This window comes from Podarcis gaigeae, assembly GCF_964106915.1.
Source record: "Podarcis gaigeae genome assembly, chromosome: 1".
Classification (NCBI taxonomy): Eukaryota; Metazoa; Chordata; class Lepidosauria; order Squamata; family Lacertidae; genus Podarcis; species Podarcis gaigeae.
This window is the reverse complement of record NC_139678.1, coordinates 91,235,898-91,246,606: the sequence shown is the minus strand read 5'-3', so window position 1 is coordinate 91,246,606 and position 10,709 is coordinate 91,235,898. Positions and strand designations below refer to the sequence as shown.

The window sequence follows — 10,709 nt, the reverse complement described above, 5'->3', positions numbered from 1 at the left end:
CCCGAGGGTGCTTTCGAACTGCTAGGTTGGCAGGCGCTGGGACCGAGCAACGGGAGCGCACCCCGCTGCGGGGATTCGAACCGCCGACCTTTCGATCGGCAAGCCCTAGGCGCTGAGGCTTTTACCCACAGCGCCACCCGCGTCCCTATTGCTCCTGGTACTTCCTTCCAAATAAACCCTGTTTCCCACCTTAATTCAGACCTCCAGTAACTAGAGATCTGTGGTGACAAAGGGCTCCCTGAAAAGCAAAGTTAGCACAGGCAGCAGCTTATTTTAACATATCTCATTGGACTGTCAAAACTGATGTCAGTAGGTTCCAAGCCCAAAAGATCCTTTCTCAGCTATTGTGTGAATAAATGCACAAAGCTTACTGAGAAACTGCTGGTGTTTTTCTTCTTCCAGGAAACAGAATTAGGTGTATTTATATATATTCAAAGAAATGAAGGATAGGTTAGATGTTGTGATAACTGCCTTTGCACTGACAGCAAACTGGACAAGTCACATTGCTCCATTAAAAAAACACATATATTCTGTTTTCAACAGGTGTTTAACACATGCTGTTCTAACACTAATCCATCTCGAGTCTTGTAAATGGTGTAGAATGGATGCATAAATAAAATATTCCTCTTACTGGGCAACAGTGCCTTGTTTTTGATCAGCCCCGTAGTAAAGCAGGCATTATAAAATCCAATGTTTTAAAAACACAGTATCATTTTACTCCCGGGGTCAAAGAAAGTATAGTGTTATCAATTGAGAAACAACACTTGGGTCAGGATCGGTCAAAAGACTATGCAACAAGGTGCATGTGCAGATTTTTTGTGGCGATAACGACACTAAGAATCAGAATTGTAGAGTTGGAAGGAACCCCAATGGTCATCTAGTTCAACCCCCTGCAGAAATGACAGCTAAAGAATCTCTGACAGATGGCCATTCAACCACTATTTAAAAAGCTCCAATGAAGAAGAGGCTACTTCCTTCCAAGGTAGCCCAGGCCACTGTCAAACAGCTTTGTCAGGATCTTCTTTTGTTTAGTCAGAATTTGTACCCTATTTGGGGATTACATTGCTCCCCATGGCCTATTATGAACCTATTGTGAACCGCCCTGTGATTTTTGGATGAACAGCAGTACACAAACTTAATATAGTAATAATAATTACGCTATATTCAGGTATATTGGTTTTGTTTTTTTTTGCAGAACTGGAAGCTCAGCTGATATGGAAAATCGGACTAAACCCTGACCTAACTCTAACCTGTTGGCAATTCTCTTCACTGAATGTCAGCTCATTCGGTCCCTCATGAAAATCCCATGTGACCTTGGCCCTTTGGGACTCCCAAGTCCCAAAAGCATTCATAAACAGCAGTGGTAGCACCTTCAACTTTGAAAATCATAACAGAGAGTCTTGTGGCACCTTAAAAGACTCACAAATTTATTCTGGCGTTGGCACAAGCTTTTTGTGGACCATTTTCTGTAACCCATGAATACTTATCCTCTTGCCACCGTCAATTTGTTGAAGTCTCTGAGGTGCCACGAGACTTGTTCCTCGCTCCCCGCTGCAGCAGACCAACATAGCCCCTCCTCTGGAAATATTCAAGAATGGCATTCTCTGCGCGAGATAAGATGTCCCTAAATCTTTTGTTTGGCGTTATCTCCTTAGACATAAACCTGCTTCCGGGGGGGGGGTGCGTTGGGAGTGAAACGAGCATTTTGCGCAGAGAAGCCCCTTTCGGGCAACCTTGCCCTCCCCTTGCCTTGGAAGCACCCGCTTCGCCCTCTGGAACAGCAGCTCCGTGGGATCCCAGCAGGTGCATCCCTCACGCTCGCCTACGACACGCCCCGGCGAAGGAGCTCCTTCCCAGGCCCGGCCCCTTTCGTCTCTTTTGCATATATGCCGCAGCTACCCAATCAGCGCGGGCGCTGCTCCTCTCGCGCGCGCCTCTCGCCGGGGGTTGCTGTGGCGACGGACTAAACCAGAGGCTGCCCGCCAGCCTGCAACAAGCTCGGCTGGGGAGGAGGAGGAGGAGAAGGGGGAAGAGGAGGGCTCGCTTATCAGCCGCGCAAGGTGCTGCAGCGGCTGGAGCCGAAGACGGAGAGCGGGCGCAAGAAAAGCGGCGAGGCGAAACATCCTAGTCGAAGCGCTCCAGGTAAAGGAACCGTGAGGCTCAGCAGGAGACGGCAGGGGAACAAAAGCCGCGTGTGTAGAGCTGGGGTGGGGGTGGTGGGGGTGCAAGGCGAGAAAGGGGTGAGGGGAACTTGGCAAAATGGAAGCGGGGTAGATTGTGGCGTGGATGGGCGCTCCTTCCCCGTTTGGGGTTGTGGTCGTTGTCTTTATTTTGTGTGTGTGTGTGTGTGTGCGCGCAGCTTCCTTCCTTGCCTCTATTGTGCGCGCACTGCACACAATCAATAAGGCGCATCCCGGCTCTTGCGGATTCCCCCCCACTCCCCACCTCGCAAAGCGACGGCTGTTTGGTGCGTGAAGGTTTGCAGATCAAAAAAAGGCATTAAAGTTGGGGACGGAGTTTCTTGCGAAGTGGGGGCGAGGAAGCTGAAGTGGCAGAGGGGTTGGTGCGGCTGGGTTGTGGAGGAAGGCGTGAAGACGAAGAAACTTCCCATTTGGGCTTGAAGGCTGTTGGTCGAGTGCTTTTGCAGGGTTAAGTTCTGTATGCAGATATTCACGGTTTTGTGCCCGTTGTGTGAAGGTGCCTGGTTTATTTTAATTTGTAATAATAATAATAGGCTACAGCAGAGAACTGTGCATGGGGCTCTTTGGAGTTCCGGCTATCCATGGTGGTTTATGGGACTGCGGTGTTCTGGAAAAAAGAACACAACCATTTAAAATAAGGGCCACCGTGTGTAAAAGGAAGGGGTGCCTCAGAACCAAAGCTGCAGCAACCACTTGTCAGTTGGGGATTCCACAATCATGCACCGGTTGTTTCTGCTTGACTCTGCCATGGTTTTAAGAATGATTTCTGGGAAAGAAAAAGCTGCCACCTTGCATAAACCACACATTTAGTATTCAATTTAAGAGTCTCCTTGAGTTACTTCTCAGAACGTTTTTCTTTCTCCTTACAAATTAGCATCCATTTCTCCTTTCCATGTGATTGTATCTCCACATTTTATGTACTTATAGCTTAATTTATTATTATTATTATTTAGAAATCCTCATTCTGCCATACCTTGTCTGGTAGGGATTTCATTAGTGGAGCTAGTTGTCATAAGAAGACAGATTTGTGGAAGTTTGGGGGTGATTAAAGGAATAGCTTTGTTCAGAAAGACTGCGTGGAAGGAATTGGTTTCCAAAGCAAACCTGGCTATACTGACCCAAGCTTGCAGGGCTGTAGTATAGGCTTTGCTACAAAGGCAAATGGCTGCGTAGAGTGAAAGGGAGAGCTACAAGAGGTTAGTGAGCAGGCAGTGCCTTCTCTTATTTGCCTGTGTTCTGGTCATCCCTCACCCCCTTGAAATAGCATGTCAAGAACATCATTAAATAAATAGAAACCACATCTTACATTATCAGAGGATCTGCTCTGGTACACATACCCAATCCTTTTGCTACTAGGTCTGTTACCTGCCAAACAGCCAGCCAGAGCTGCATCCATATCGGAATTGTCACATTGCAGAGGCAAGGCATTGCTTCCAAAATGCATTAACTCCTTTCCTGGCTGTGTATGATCCTCAACAGACTGTTCCTACAATCTGGGGACGACTCACCATGCCTTTTTGTTGTACCTATTGTCCTCTTATTAATAATGATTTCTAACATTAATGATAGGTTGAATGAAAGTATGAATTTTTAAAAAACACCCTAGAGGTGAAACGAAGATACTATACAAAGGATGAATTTTCACCTCCCTGTGGAAATTTGCATGCAAGGGTTGTTTAAGTACATGATCATCCATACTGCACTCACCAATGCAAAAAGCACTGTTTCTGTTGGATATATTGAAAAATAGGATTTCCCTGCTTTTATAAAGATTTGAGGGAAATCCAAACACTTTCCAGTCTATTATTGAGATAGCTCAGCATCTGTAGTAGGCAAAAATGCTAAGCGTTCTCAGAGCAGTGGGGCAGAAAATGCGTACATTTCTGGATGATTGTTTCCCCATCTGGGATAGCTGATTTCATACTTCTTGTAACGGGAGTTTAAGTGTTTTTTTTAAAAAAAGAAAGAAAAGAGAGCTGCTTAGCATCTCACCCTTTGAATCAGGAGGATGTGACTCATTTTTCCTTTCACCACTCTGATTCATAATATATTCCCCTCTTTCTTTTATACATATGGATTTGAAGCCCCAGAAGGCATTGGCAAGGTCATCTGTTTGAATGCTTGTGGGGAGTTATTTCATTGGATTATTGGAAAATGTCAAGTATAAATAGAATTCCAACGTGAATCTATAAATAACCAGCCAAAGCCAAAGCTACACCTCTTCAATTATAATTACACAGCAGAAATTTAATTCACAATTGTTCCTTCAGGCTTGGGTGTTCTTTGCATTTATTTGCTGTGGCACTCATAGAAGAGGGGAACAAAAAGTCGAGGAGAGCATGTCAAAAATGGACTTGCGGGGGTGATTTGGAGGCAAGTCCTAGATTCTCACCTTCACTGCATCATTTGTTGCATAGGAATCACTCAGCCTTGCCTACCTCATGGGGTTGTGGTGAGCCCTGTGAAAGACATGGCATGGTAAAATGCCCTATAAGCAGCGTTAGTAACTACTTCAATAACAATCATGCTTTGTACCAGTTGTATCTTTGCTGATACTGCTTTTAGATATAACACAATGCATGGCACAGGATAGCGAGAGGTTGTTCTCTGGAATGGGCATTGCACTTGCATAGAGCTCAGCTGTTGTTCCCAATGCTCAGTACCATAGCTCAGTGAGAGCACATGCTTGGCATGCAGAAGGTCCCAAGTTAAATCCTTGGCATCTCCAATGGGAAGAATTTGGTAGCAGATGATGTGAAAGACCTTTTCACTTGTGTCAGATGATAGCAATGAGGTCATCCTTGGTAGCTGTGCCCCCCCTTTTTTGTACCAAGAATGAGCACCTTGTAAAGTTAAACTTTACATGCCCCTCAAATAATTACTACAATGTCCTATGTGTGTTCTAAAGAATGGGGATGCAGCCTTGCAGGTGTTGAGGCTGCAAATCCAAGGCCGACAGGTGTTGTGGTATATCTGCATTAGCCTGTGTTATTGCCATTTCCACTGCTTCTAAACTGCGGGTGTAGGGAATGTGCACATGAAAATGGCATGGGCAAGCTCACATCATGTCATCCTTCTGAAAGAATTGTATGTCTCTTATTTCTGGGTCTGACCTGGGTCTCTGTTTACGTGGCATTCCATATTCTGCACTCTTTGAGAACATGGAAGCTGAAGCTGTTATTTTTTAGCACAGGCCAGCACAAATACAAGTTTGCATGCCAATTATAAAATGTGAACACAATTTTCTAATAATACAGTGGTACCCTGGCTTACAAACATCTCGGGTTACAAACACTTTGTGTTGCAGACTCCGCTAACCCAGAAGTAGTACCTCGGGTTAATAACTTTGCCCCAGTATGAGAACAGAAATTGTGCAGCGGTGGCAGCGGGAGGCCCCATTAGCTAAAGTGGTACCTCAGGTTAAGAACTGTTTCAGGTTAAGAACGGACCTCCGGAACGAATTAAGTTCGTAACCAGAGGTACCACTGTACTTGGTCTGCTGTGGAGCTTTTAGGACCATTGGTTTTAATGTGGCTTGCTGACAGGGGCATCTCACATACAGATGGAAGTGGGAAGTGCAATATGCGTGCTGGAGGAAGCATATGCTGATGTAGGAAAAACATACTAAGATCTTTTCCCCGAAGCAAAGTGATGGGAAACTCAGAAATCAACATATTTACTCAAAGGTGGGAAATGTTAATGTGAATGAGATGCACAGAATGTTTGAAAGAAGAGTGATTCAGAGCAAGCCAAGCTAAAGAGTTTGCCACCTTATAAAGCATAGCTAACTGGATGACTGATTTATGCAGATAAGGACAGGTGGGTTACCAATTATTGGGGCCATAGACTAAACATTATTCTGTACCCCTCAACTTTTATGCCCAGTTAGTTGCAAACCCTGGTTTGCCACCAAGCATATAACCAAAGCCATCAGTGGATACAATGATACTGAGGACATTTTGCAGGTTTTCATCATTCTTAAAGCTGTACTTTAGAAAAGCGAAAACAAACCCCCAGAAGTATGATCAGCATGGCTACAGCAGATGCATATATTTTGGTCTGAGAGTATTTATTGGAGAGAGACCTTCACTGTGTCCCACTCCTGAAGAATATCTATCTGATTATGTGTTCATCTACTCTTCTAAAAATGTGCAGGGGGGGGGGAATTGTAGCTTTATTTGGTTGTGTGTGTGAAATTGCCTAGACTATTAATTGCTTGTAATCTGGTTTGAATTTCCTATTGCCTTTTAATTATGCAGCCCAAGAGGAAATGGCTGTAATTAGGAAAACACCGAACAGGCTTCTTACACCCTTCAATGAGGCTTTTGCCTTCCTACTTGTGTTGGTAAAGTTATCAAGCTACTGATGCTAGATCAACTCTTCATACTATCAAGAATTGCAGTAATGGGGCAATAGGTTTTATTATGCAGCAGAGATGATCGTTGATACACAGTCTCAATGGAAATCTTTTGATCGCTAAGGTCTAACTACCATATATGGAGTCAGAATGAAATCTTTCTCCAGATCTGTTTCTTTGGAAAACTTGTAATTTTCCTTAATTTCTTAACCTTGTAACACCTGTATTAGTTTTTAATTCTTACCTAAATAAAAGCTTCTTTCCCAGGACTAATATTAGCTTTGGGGATAGGGACAGTTTCTGCAGACTGTGGCACACAGGGAAAAGGGTTTGTTTTATTATTATTATTATTAAGGAAAAAACCCTACTCATGCACGGTGGTATTGATTCTTTCCCCAACCTAATTTTCAAAGTCTTTAATATTTGCATGCTAAATCTTATATGCATTTAACGTCATATATATTTTGGCCTTGGGATCAGGTTGCTCTGCAGGCAGTTTTCTGCAGTAACACACTGTAGTGTGCATTGTAGAGGTTGACTTTTGAGGAACAAGAACTTTCATGGGCCCTTCTTTGGGGGAAACAAATGAATAGCTGACCTCTGTTACATTGTGCAAGCCTATGGTTTTCTATTAATCCTTTTTTTAAAAAATAAATCTCATTGATTCCAAAGATCAGGTGACCATTGTTTTAAATATATATGAAATCACTAATGACAACAGAACAGCACAAATAGGGGGAAACAAGAAAAAAAGGTACAGAAATATGTGAAACAAGTTTTGTCAGTTCTGTTTTGTGTTCAAGCCTGTGAAAGGTGATTTAAAAACAAAGGGGAGGACCTGCTTAATCATATAGTTGCACATTTTAAAGCAGTAAATCAAATTATCAAATTTATAATCAATACATTATATATATGTATAATGTAATAGAAATTGCATGCACAGGAACAATAAAATATATTGGCAACCTTTTCTAGTGCTCAGATTTGTAAACCTTTCCTAGTGTGAATTTCACTAGGTCTTGCCTTCACAATGATCTGGTTCAGATGTAATGTTAGACTTGGCTTAGCATTACATCAGAGAGCCTTGGGCTTGTGTGCCCCCCTTCCCCTGCCTCTTCTCTGATGCAGCCACTTGTAAAACATGAAACCACAGTTTAGATTACGTCTGAAAGAGGCCAGCATGTTCTATCAGAATAAATCACCTATGTCCTCATTGAATTTTTTCTGGAGGCAAAGGCACTACCTGATGGTACTTTTTGCCACTCAGGTAGTTTAAAGACTATGGTTTAATATGGAGCTAGCAACATATTTGCCTGCAGAATCACCTGTGGGTAGCAAAGTCAATGTTAAGTGCAAAGTGATGCATGTTGGGGCAAAAATCCCTAACTTCCCATATATGCTCATGAGAACTGACCTGGCTTTGACTGACCAGGAAAGAGATCTTGGGGTTGTGGTGGATGGCACAATGAAAATGTTGACCCAGTGTGTTGTAGCTGTGGAGAAGGCAAGTTTCACATTAGGGATAATTAGAAAACGGATTGCAAAACTGCCATTATCATATCTATGGTGCAGCTGTGCTTGGTGTACTGTGCTCTGTTCTGTTGGCCACGCCTGAAAAAGGACATCGTAGAGCTGGGAAAAGGTGCAGAAAAAGGCAACCAAAATGATCAAGTCGCTAGAGCAGGCATAGGCAAACTCCGGCCCTCCAAATGTTTGGGACTACAATTCCCATCATCCTTAGCCAACAGGACCATTGGTCAGGGATGATGGGAATTGTAGTCCCAAACATCTGGAGGGCTGGAGTTTGCCTATGCCTGAGCTAGAGCAACTACTCTGCGAGGGAATATTATGGTGTTTGGGGCTTTTCAGTTTGGATAAAATGGTGTGTTGCTGGCGAGGGCATAATACAGGTGTATAAAGTTCTGAATAGTGTTGAAAAAGTGGATAGAAGCCAGTTTCTCCCCTCTTTCTTGAGATCACCCATTGAAGCTAACTGTTAGGAGATGCAGAACTGACAGAAGGAAGTGTTTAAACTCTGGAATCCAGTGCTGCAAGATGTAGAGATGGCTATAAAAGTAGATTAGACATGGGAGGATAAGGATATGAATGGCTACTAGTCAAGATGCCTGTGTACTGCCTCCAGCCTCAGAGTATGCCTCTGAGTACCAGTCGCTGGGGCCACATGTGGGAGAATGCTACTGCACTCAGGTCCTGCTGGTGGGCTTCCCATGAGCATCGGATTGGCTGCTTTGAGAACAGGATTCTGGGCTGGATGAGCCTTTCACTTATCCAGCAGAGGCACTTATGTTCTTATGAACTCATCGTTCTGTAAGCAGTAAACTGCATAATAACATTTAAAAAAGACAGAAATGATCTTCACATCAGGAGCAGGGATTGGAACTGACAAACAAAGTCCAAAAGCCACTTGAGCTCCCCACCCTCAATAAAAGTATTGGCAATCACTTGCGTATGTTAGTTAAGGTCACAGTTTTGCAGGCCAGGTTGTTGTTTCATTTAGGGCTGAGTGGTTTTCTGGAAAAGGATACTGCTTGGGGGCCTTCATCAGGGTGCTGCAGTTGCAGCTTCCTGTCACATCTGATTAATTCTGTGCCCTGTTATCACTCACTTAGCCTGTGATGCTAATGCAACATGATGGACTCATATTATTGACTGGATTATTTTATTTACAGTCCCATAATTTAGTTAATTGAAATGGAGCGTCTGATTATGAAACCATGGAATATTTTCTTTCCTCCTCCTCCTCTTCCTAAAGCATTTATGCCCTCTGTCCTTGCAAAGCCCAGAAGACTTTACAATGATGGGTTGTGGCAACTGAGGCTACAGTCTTGTACCAACTTAACCTGGAAGCAAGCCCTGCTGAATGCAATGGGACATACTTCAGAGCTGACGTACATAGGATTGCACTGTGAGTGAATTTAATTAAAATATTAATGGTGCGCTCTAAAACTAGTTTATACATATGTGCCCTTTTTTCTGAGGGAGGAACTCAGCAGTAGCAGGAGCTCTTCCATGGAAAGGGGCTGGGCAGGTGAAATCTTCTGTGCAGAAGTGAAATGTTATCACATTTGTGGAAATTAGAGTCAGCCCTGCCATTAGGCAGAGTGAGGTAGCTGCCTCAGGTTACAGATAGTTTGGGGAAGCAAGGAGTGGTGGCAAATTGTGGAGGGCTGATCTGTGTGTGCAACGCAAGCTGCTCAGCACCAACTGAGCTATCCTGGATGTGGTGTAGAATGCTGTCTCAATGCCAGTGTTGACATAAGAGTCAACCTCTAATGTGTTTGGCCTCAAGTGGCAAACTATCTTGGGCAGCCCCTTAGACTAGATCTAGCTCATTTAGAATGAGTTAGTGCTACACTGGCATTTTATTTTGGTGTGGAAGTGCCCATCAGGACCAGCTCAAAACATATTGCTGCCTGAGGCAAAATACAAGAAGAAAGCTGACTGGGCTGGCAGTTACCTTTTTTTACTTCAGTACTGGCAATAGGCCAGTGTCACACACCACACCAAAGAGAAGCAGACTAGTTTAAAAGGTGTAGGATAGACTGTGTGCCATATACAACTCTGCTTTCAAACAGAGGAACTTGTGGCTGGGGGCTGCCGCTGATAAGTCCTCAAGCATCTGCTGCCTGGTGTGATCACCTCACTCTGGCTAATGGTAGGGCTGGCCCTGGTACTTTTTCCTGCTAAAAGAGGTTTCTGGTGCCCTTTCTAGCTCAGGTTTCTTACACTGTGTCTTCAGATACTCTGTACTAGGAAAACCCAATTGCTGGGTGTAGTTGTACACAGATGTTGCTAAATTTGCGTAATGCCATAAAAATCACACACATAATTTGTAAAATTTATTACAACAACCAAGCAGTCTGAATGCTATTCTGGCTACCTATAACCTGTAGCAGTACCTGCAAAGATCCCATTGGTCAGCTTGCCTGTGGCAGATGCTGCCAATGCATATTAGAAGTTTCTCTGTGCAAAAACAAAGCTATGTGTTTTCTTTGATAACAAACATATTGAAATTCTTAGGATGCCGAAATCCATGTTCCCTGCCATATTATGTCTTCCTGTAAGTCTTTGGTTGCGTAGTAAGACTTGGGTTGTGACAGTGTAATACTCCATCTAAGGGTATCATTTCA

General features: G+C 43.6%; 1 protein-coding gene across 2 annotated transcripts in view; it reads left to right on the top strand.

Moving 5' to 3' along the window:
- The first annotated feature begins 1,984 nt into the window (after nt 1–1,984).
- Nucleotides 1,985–10,709, top strand: part of LOC310842682 (uncharacterized protein) — a 66,518-nt gene continuing 57,793 nt past the window's right edge. Inside the window, exon 1 of one of the 2 annotated variants that reach the window (XM_083734842.1) lies at nt 1,985–2,142. The gene's annotated coding sequence lies outside the window, so the exon portion shown is untranslated. The remainder of the gene's footprint in view (nt 2,143–10,709) is intronic. The other variant, XM_083734843.1, reaches the window with a different exon arrangement.